This window comes from Rutidosis leptorrhynchoides, chromosome 3, assembly GCF_046630445.1.
Source record: "Rutidosis leptorrhynchoides isolate AG116_Rl617_1_P2 chromosome 3, CSIRO_AGI_Rlap_v1, whole genome shotgun sequence".
Lineage (NCBI taxonomy): Eukaryota > Viridiplantae > Streptophyta > Magnoliopsida > Asterales > Asteraceae > Rutidosis > Rutidosis leptorrhynchoides.
Window position 1 is genome coordinate 113,116,057 of NC_092335.1, and position 10,831 is coordinate 113,126,887.

The following is a 10,831-nucleotide window of genomic DNA, read 5'->3' on the forward strand; positions in this document are numbered from 1 at the left end:
ACCTTGTCGCGAAGCGTCACAATATATTTCAAAATCATCGTTCCCTTCAGGTAACGATAAAATAGGCGCCGTAGTTAACTTCTTCTTCAGTAATTGAAATGCGTTCTCCTGCTCCGAGGTCCATTCGTATTTCTTCCCTTTTTGCGTTAATGCTGTCAACGGCTTAGCTATTCGGGAAAAATCTTGAATAAACCTTCTATAATAACCGGCTAAACCCAAAAATTGGCGTATCTGCGTTGGTGTCTTAGGAGTCTCCCATTTTTCAATAGCTTCAGTTTTTGCTGGATCAACCTGAATTCCTTCGCTATTAACAACGTGACCAAGAAATTGCACTTCTTTCAACCAGAAAGCACACTTAGAAAATTTAGCATAAAGTTGTTCTTTTCTCAACAACTCCAGTATCAACCTTAAATGCTCTTCATGCTCTTACTCACTCTTGGAATAGATAAGAATATCATCAATGAAAACGATAACAAACTTATCTAAATACGGACTACAAACTCGATTCATGAGGTCCATGAATACAGCTGGCGCATTCGTCAATCCAAACGGCATAACCAAAAATTCGTAATGACCATAACGTGTCCGAAAAGCAGTTTTCGGAATGTCCTCTTCTTTGACGCGTAGTTAATGATAGCCCGATCTTAAGTCGATTTTTGAATAAACACATGATCCTTGCAATTGATCAAATAAGTCATCAATTCTCGGTAGTGGATACCGATTCTTGATAGTTAACTTATTTAATTCACGATAGTCTATACACATCCTAAAAGATCCATCTTTCTTCTTAACAAACAAAATTGGAGCTCCCCACGGTGAAGTACTCGGTCGTATGAATCCACGGTCCAGTAATTCTTTTAACTGACTTTGAAGTTCTTTTAACTCGGACGGTGCAAGTCTATATGGAGCACGAGCCACTGGTGCAGCTCCTGGTACTAAATCTATTTGAAATTCTACCGATCTAAATGGAGGTAATCCCGGCAATTCTTCCGGAAAAACTTCAGGAAAATCTCTTGCCACAGGCACGTCGTTGATGAACTTTTCTTTCTTTTCGACTTTATTAACATGTGCTAAAATAGCGTAACATCCCTTTTCTAAACACTTCTTGGCTTTCAAACAGCTAATGAGTTTTAGCTTTGAATTACCCTTCTCTCCATAAATCATCACTGGCATTTTATCCTTACCAGGAATACGAATTGCCTTCTTGGCACAAACAACTTCCGCTCCTATTTTGGACATCCAGTCCATGCCGACTATCACATCAAAACCTCCTAATTCTACGGGTATTAAGTCGATTTTAAACGTTTCTCCAGCTAGATTTATTTCACAATCACGACAAATTTTATCGGCTTTAATTAGCTTACCATTAGCTAACTCAATCAAGTACTTAGCATCTAGAGGTAATGATGAACAATTCAATTTAGTGTAAAAATTTATACACACGTAACTTCTATCGGCGCCAGTATCAAATAAAATAGATGCTGATAAGTTATTAATGGTAAACGTACCCGTAACAAGTTCCGGGTCTTCTCGTGCCTCTCTAGCATTAATAACAAACGCTCTTCCACGTGCAGGTCCGCCATTCTGATTCGGGCACTGGCTCTTATAATGACCTTGTTTTCCACACCCAAAACAAGTAATGTTAGCCAAAGCAGTTCTATTTGCGTTGGTGGCAGGAGTCTTGTTGCCATTTGTAACGAGAGCCTTACAATCTTCCGCAAGATGACCTTGTCGATTACACTTGGTGCATAACACACTACAGTAACCAAAGTGATGTTTGTGGCAACGGTTGCATAAAGGATTTTGTCCTTTATAACCAAAGCTTAAACCACTACCCGCACCTTGCGTGTTTTCTTGTTTCTTAAAAGATTGTTGTTGGTTACCTCGATCATAATTTCCATTCCACTTTCTTTTGTTACCTGATACCTTCACATCAGTATTGGATACTTTCTTATCCATGATGACCTGATCCATTAGCTCGTTTGCCATGGTTATAGCTTCATGAATTGTCTTAGGTTTCGATGCTGTAACATTTGCCTTGACCTTTTTGGGCAAACCAGCTTTGTACATTTCAATCTTCCGTTCTTCGGTTGGAACCAATTCAGGACATAGCAAAACTAATTCCATGAATCGCTGGTTGTAGTTGGTGATTTCAGTACCAACCACCTTCAAACTTCGTAACTCATCTTCTAACTTAATAACCTCATTCCTTGGACAATACTCGGTGATTATCATTGCTTTGAATTCTTCCCATGGAGTATCATAAGCTACATCTCCTCCTACCGCCTTCACATAATTCTTCCACCATGTGAGTGCACTATCTTGTAAAGTGCACGATGCAAACTTGGTCATGTCTTTTTCATCACAACCGCTGATTTTGAACACCGTCTCCATCTTTTCTATCCATCGGGTTAAACCGATAGGTCCTTCCGTTCCACTGAATGATGATGGCTTGCAAGCTTGGAACGTCTTGTAGGAGCATCCTACACGAGGATTTGGATTAACTGCAGCAGCTCTTGCAGCCTCAACCCATAACATTCTGTCGTTCACTCGCTGGTTGATGAGTTCCTCGAGTTCTTGTTCCGTCATTCGATTCAATCGCGCCCTTTCCTAATGAAAGAAAATAATTATTCACATGGATTATTATAGATGTAGTGTGTATTTATAGTACATTATAGCTTATTAATAATATGAACTAGGTATTATTATAAAAGCCTTTTCTTCTTATTAGCGTTTTATAATTATATCTTGGGTAGTACCTACCCGTTAATGTTCATACTTAATAGCTTAGTACAGAATCAATTACTACAATCTAAATAATACTTAACCATGGAAAATTATTGCATTTCATACTTCAATATTTTACATATGCTTATCTTACATCGAACATTAAGCAAACCACACTATTAATATTATACAAAACATTATTCGGTTCCATGGTTTGACACAGCAGCGCATCGTTTGATCTATTTTCTAGGACGTTTAGACACAAAGATTTGCTTAACGCTTATCCTAACTGTCTTCCTATATTTTGGCTGTGGGACTGAAGAATTGGATGCCGGGACAGAACGAATAGGAATAGCGGGGATAGGGGTGGTAGTGTTGAGTGGAATTGGTGCCACATCATTCTCATTAAACTCGGGATTTGGATTTTCTAATTCATTAGCCTTTCGTTTCTTTCCTAGTTCGAACTCGTCTTTTGTAATTTCCTGTATTTCTTCCTCGGGTTCACTTTCCTCCTCGGGTTCACTTTCCTCCTCGGGTTCACTTTCCTCCTCGGGTTCACTTTCCTCCTCGGGTTCACTTTCCGGGTTCTCTATAGTTGGTTCATCCGGAATTTGTGAGTCTTCCCCAAGGATATCATTTTCGTCATCGGACAGGTTAATGACTGGAACGCCATCTGAAGATTCTGATTCGGAGTCGTTGATTGTGATAACAATTTTTGAGCTCGACATCTATCACACAACAACTAACCCATTAGTACTTATATAATATTTACATATAAATTTTAACCAACAGTGATAAGCAATGGTTTTTTTTTTTTTTTAAATCAGACCCGGTCAAAGTCCAGACTTACTAATGTATCCTAACGGCTTCTCGGTTAGACACACTAATGCAGACCTGGTTCGCTAAGACCAACGCTCTGATACCACATGTCATAACCCGTCCTTAACCATAAGAACGTGTTAGATAACGTATGATTTCATTGCGAGGTATTGACCTCTATATGCGACATTTTTAAAAAGGAAAACTGCATATATTATACATTACAAACCAAACCATTATTTTTGTTACAAGCTTTAGACAATAAAAAGATGATTATCGTTTAACGATAATCTTCGACTTACAAACTTAACAAATGATAATAACAACACGATTTCTAGCATATTTTACAACACACGTCCTCGGATATGCAGTTTTATTTTTGACACAAATATGGGTACGCATGATCCTGCTTAGATTCAACATAATGCAGCGGAAGCTTTAATTATCACCTGAGAATAAACATGTTTAAAAACGTCAACATAAAGTTGGTGAGATATAGGTTTAGTGCGCAGCAATATATATATAGACCACAAGATTTCGTATATAAACATTTTAATAAAAATATTCTAAGTGGTTGAGCACTTGGTAACCATACTTAACATTTTCACGTCGCATATTCCCTTTAATATGAAATCTTACTACACCGTACCAAGTGTAGTCACAAAACGAAGTACTGTGCAACCGTTGAATACTGGTCGTCCAGTCCGATTGGGGTTGTCAGGCCCAATAGATCTATCAACAGGATTCGCGTTTACAATACCGCTGTAAATATTAGTTACCAAGCTACAGGGAAGTATGCCAGTGGTACAACTCAACGTAGAATATATTTTTCAGTTACTTGTGTCCATAATGTAAAACATAAAATACATGTATTCTCATCCCGAAATATTTAGAGTTTAAAAGTGGGACTATATACTCACTCTTGTCTTGATGATATATATAATTTGACTCGGTCTTCTGGTTGATATCACGAACCTATTCATATATAATATATCAATATGTTTTCATTTTAAAACAAACGTTATATATATATATACTTGTTATACTTTTAATACTTAGAATAATTCCTTAGTCCGTAGTTAGCATTTCTTTGTTAGTAACTCAATTTTAATGGTTCATTTTTAGATGTTTAATATACCCGCAATGAAATAAACCAAACCCCCAACGAAATAAATAAAACCCCAACGTATATGAATTGGTCGAGATTAATCTTGACCCATGGTACCGGTGTTGTCAAATGACGTGTTGCGTACATAAAGTACCGGTGTTGTCAAATGACGTGTTGCGTACAATCATGGAATCTTATGATTAATCTTCTCGTGTTGTTTACGGGTGATCCTGAACCATATAAAATTGAATTATAAGTACATATATATAAAATATCATGTTATCTTAGAAGTATGTGATTTTATGCAAGTTTTCCCAATTAATCCCGAAGTCAATTAAGTCTTGGATAACCAATTTTGTTTCGGTCATAGTTTCTTCGTTACAAGTCCGTTTTCGTTGATTCAACTTGTCATCTCCTTGGATCGAGTCCCTCTTTAAGACTATGAACTGTAAATACCTTAGTTTGTATTCAAAATCACACGGCATAGGTCAAACTTTAGTGAAACTTATGAAGTTAAACATTTTTGTTACAACAAAATCATTTAATGACCATTTTTCTAAAAATACTTATACTTTGAAAAACCAAGTTTTACCTTGTTAAATTAGCATATATATAAGTTATATTACAGGTCTTGAAGTATTTTAAAAGTTAAGTTAGAAGGATCTAATTTAGTTTGCAAACAAGTTTGAAAACATTCAAACTATGTTCTTGTTGTTAAACTTGTATACCACAAAATATGATAGCTATATATATATGAATCGAATAAGGTTATGAACATAGATTCTACCTCAAGTTCCTTGGATGAAGTTGCTGTAAAAGAGAAGTAAGAAGCTAGAATCAAAAGGGTGATAGAAGTGGATGAAAGATTGGAAGTAAGTTGGTGTTCTTGGAAGGTTTTCTTGAAGTGTTTTTGTATGGTTTTCTTATGGTGTTTTAGTATGGTTTTTGAAGCTAGATCTTCTTGGTAAGTTGCTGAAGTGTTATGGAGTTTAGAGTTCTTGAAAGAGTGTGTGTTTTTGCTAAGATAATTGAAGTGAAAGTGAATCAAAAATGGGAAATGAATGGAAGTATTTAAGGTGGTGATGGTGGCGTTTTTGATGGTGTACAAGGACAAAAGTTTTAGTTGTTTTCTTGTATAATTAGTCAAGTAATCATCCAAAAGTAATTACCTAGCTCTAAGGGCATGAATAATGGCTGGTTAGGTGGTGATTTTGATGTGTATTTACTATTAGTAAATACGTATAGGAGCTAGGTATGATACGAGTACAAATACTCTAGGTATACGTATAGAAATTTTGTGAAAAATGAAATGAGGATTCAAATATAGCTATCTTTTGTGAATACACTTATATGGTTTTATGTATTTAAGTTCTTAAAAGTGATTAAATACATTACTTATACGATATATGTATAACATTATAAGTCTTAAGTATTTATGTCAAATAACGTTACGTATAGTTATCGTTTTGAAAACTTAAGTTAGTAGTTTCAAAATATACTTATAACTTGTTGTTATTAATACAAAATGAGATATTAAAACATTTATTAATCATGTTAAATATGTATATATACATTTATATACACAAACGTATAATTATCATATATTGTATAGTTCGTGATATCATCGGTCAAACTAGACGGTCAAACGTTGTGTAAAACTCTTTTCGGAAACATAAGTCTCAACAATTTGGATTGCTTATCAAGTTGGTAATGTTTAATTTATGTAAATATTAATCTTATAAGTATAGTATGATCGAAAAAGTGCGGGTCGTTACATAAATCCAAGAAACCGTCCGAGGCTAGAAACCTATCAAGCTTGGCTCGTTGAGAGAAAGATTTGTTGAATCTCGTGAACTCACGACCCCCGAGAGGGATATCAATTAGATTGCAAGAGTTCATAAAGTCATTAAAATCTGCAGCATCGGATGAGTTGAAAGTCGAGCCATATCTTTCATGAGGAAAATGTACCGAGTTAAAATCACCAAAGATAATGAAGATACCAACATTATTAGACATGAATGAGCGAATAAAATTCCATAATCTTCTCTTCTTTGTTCTCGATTGGGGGGCATAGATGTTAAAAAGAAAACAATTAAATGACTATTAGAGAATCGACCTTCAACAATAAGAGCATTGTCAGAAGAAATCACCCTTGAGCTCGTAAAAACACTAGGATCCCACATAGTAAGAATACCTCCGGAGCGACCCGAAGCACTTGAAGAAGCAAACTTGAAATGAAAATTACCCCAAATAGCTTTAAAAGAAGCATGATTAGGAGCCAATAACTTGGTCTCTTGAACCCCTAAAACCGTAATACAATGATCAAAACATAACTTACATAACCACTTTTGTTTAAATCTATAATTCACCCCTCCACCAATATTGATAGACATAAAAGTCATTAAATCGTGTTGAAACCGTTCATACTTAGAACAACTTTTTGAAGGTTCAAAGGACAACTTTTAACATCGTATCCCAACACATCTCCAAATTTATAGAACTTCTCGGTGGCCGAATTGATATTACCTGGAGGTGTACCCGCACTAACCCATGGCGATTAGAAACGGACACCATTAAAACCCAGGGGATTCGATAAGGATGAGTTGGTGTGAGAATGTTGAAGATGGATCAAATTATCTGTTGCCTCCTGATCATTCTGAGCCTCATGATTGTTTACGCCAATAGTAGGTGCCTCATTATGATTTGGGATACTGTTAACCTCCTCTTCAATGTTGATAGGTTTAGTTTCCTGAACGCTTTCAGGGATATGGGTATTGGCATAACTGGTATTGTCATGGAAAGGCACATCTTCATTGGCATCTTATGTGGAGGATGACGTGGCATCCTATGAGGAGGATGATGTTGGTGATACATCGGAACAAAACTGAAAGTATATAGCCTACATCGGAACAAAACTGAAAATATATAGCCTACATCGGAACAAAACTAAAAGTATATGACCTAATTGTAGCCATATAAAATGCCAAAAAATGTTAAATAACTAACTTTACCGGTTCAACAAGTAACTTGTTAAATTTGTGTACATCGATACAACTTTTAAGAGTATATAACCTACATTGGTATTTTTTAGGGTATATAGCCTACATTGGGACAAAACTGAAAGTATATGGCCTATTTATGGCTTTAACCCTTTAAAGTAACGTATTTTTATCTGGAATATATAACAGATTGTTTTATCAAATTTTAATTTAAAAGTTAAGTATCGTTACTTTTAATTTAAAACTTTATTATAAAATTAACGATATTTCATTTTTTAAAAGACGAACAGTTGCGGAACATAGTGTATCATAAAGGGGTATCCGCCCCACCTAGATTTAACGGGAAAAAAATTTACACTAAATTTTTTTTTTTACCAAATAGATAAGGATTTTTTTTTAGTGTTTACCCCTACTGAAAATGAAAAATTTATTAAATTATTACACTCGCCTCCATCTGTATATGAGTTCAAGTTCCGCCACTAGACCGACAATAATACAACCTAGAACTAATAATTTTTGGGTGCATGGGTGCAATTTAGACCACTTCTAGTGGTGTATGCTTTTTTATTGTGTTGGCGATGAGGTGGGGTAGCTGACGCAGACATGACAAATGTAATGAAGACATGGAGAATAGCAGGGTAGCGTGATGGGTGACATGTTTATGTTGTGCTTTAAAATATAATTGAAAGTTGAGTGAAAAAGTGAATAAAAAGTATTAAAATTAAGATTATATTAAAATAATATATAAATATATATAAATATTTAAACACACCACTATATCTTCTGTGTAGGAAGCAAGCACACCAAACAATTTGAAGCCTAGCACGCCATGTTACCGGCATGCTCGAGACATGCTCCAGGTTACAACTGGTTTATGTTAAGTTCTTGGAACCTTATATAATAGATTAAAATGATATTCAAATTTAAATCCTTATCATATTTCTTCGAATTTTTCGAAACAAACAAGAGTTTAAGACTTATGTTTTTATGCGTAGAGCACACGAGTCGAGGTGTTAGTCGCGATCAAAGATGTCATTTCTCACTCCCCTCTCTCGTCATCATTTTCGTAGCCTGACACGTTTCCACCAGTTTATAAAATTAGCGACAGTCATTTCAAATTTTATATTCCTTACCTCATTAAATTTTATATTCTTTACCTCATTAAAATCACCACAAAGAAACCAAGGCATGTCTTTATAATTTATTAAATTTCAGAATCTTAATTCTTTTCGTTTGAGTGTAGACCATATACGATAACGATGGCAAATTCCCAATCAAAACCCGCCCAACGACCTTTAACGGCTAAAAAGAACTCACCTTCACTGGCTTCGTTCATCACAAAGGAATCAGAGTCCGCGATAAGAATCATACCTTCGGAGAACCCTACCTCTTCTTTTTGAATAAAATTAAAGATGACTTAAATCACTGTTCCAAGTGCTCACAACAGTTAGTAAATGACATAAATTCAACCATGATGATGATTATAATAATTATTAACATTATTAAAAGTATATAATACCAAAATTAATTTTATATGGAACAACATTGTTTGATAAAAAGTAATAGTGACAACACATTATTAAATTCTAGGTACAATATTAGGTTCTTTATCTTGCCTAATACCAACATCAAATTATAATTAAATGTTATCAATGCATTAATTTTTCCTTTTATAAAATGATTTTTTATACATGTAATTTTTATGATGGTCACATACTTGTAACTCAAAGAGCTACTGATATTATTTCCGTTGGAAGGGGGCACATCCCCTCCTTGCCCCTAAAAGCTTCGTCCTTGTTCACACACACACAAATTAAAGACGAAACAATGTGAGTCTACATGCAATTAATTTTTTTGTTTGTTTATGCAGTGAAAGTAAAATTAGTGATTAAATAAAGACCTAGTACCATAGAAATTGAATTCTATGCAAGATTTAAAATCTATGAAATTTTGATTCTACCATTTTCATGGCTTCTCACTTTTACTTTTAATTTTATTTTATTTTAATATTATTTTTTAAAAATATTTCCTACTTATTGGCCGGAGTATTCGTCGAATAGAGAGGGAGATGACTTTTTCTACTTTTGAGAGTGTTTCACTCTGGTTAGAGAAACGACTTGTTTTTATTCTCTGATAGGGGAAGAATTATCAACTGTAACAACCCAAACCAATAACCAACCGAATACGCGAAATAAATTTTTTTTTTATGTCAGAAGAGTGCGCCACGCGCACCACCCTAGGGTGCGCGGCGCGCACAGGCCCAAACAGCTTCTGTCCGGTTTTGTCAATTTTCAATTAATGATCTCCCACTTCCCGACATATTTGGACGAAACGCTTTTCACAACATGATATAATAGTTAAAACTCATACGTTTCAATAATAAAATAAGTTTTACGAAACCAGGCCCACATATGCCGTAATACGAGTTTTGTACAAAAGTATAAGTTTCAACCGAATTAGTTTAAATTCCAAACGACACTAGAGCATGATGTTTGGGGGTTAAACTACCCAATTCTCGGTCAAACTTCGAAAGCTAATACATCCAAAAGCGTCCCCTAACAAACAAAGCGGGATCTCTAATCCAATCGAATGCCCTTACCCTTGTCCACGCCGGAGCCTATAAAAAGGTAAATAACGAGAGGGTAAGCAAAGCTTAGTGAATGCAATAATTATACCCATACATATATAATATACCTACTTGCATACACTTACACACATGCCGCATACATGATAGCAACACAATTAGCTTATCATCTCAACCACAAGCTATTAACCTCCAATACCACAAGCTAGCAATACAATAGCATATATACAAATCGTACAATATAATATGCTTACGCTACAACATAATAATCATGGTTAACCAAAAGCACAAGGAATGGTACTCAAATTTCCCATCGGTGTTCATAACAACCATTAGAGTACTTAACAAGCCGTACACTAATCCCACGGGTGGCATCTTAACACATCGATACTTCACCCCGAGTGGTGTCTTAACACATCGACACTTCACTCTTCATATTACTTGAGATGACATCTTAACACGTCGATACTTCACCTCGAGTGGTGTCTTAACACATCGACACTTCACTCTTCATCTTACCTTGGGTGGCATCTTAACACGTCGATACTTCACCCCGAGTGGTGTCTTAACACATCGACACTTCACTCATTACCT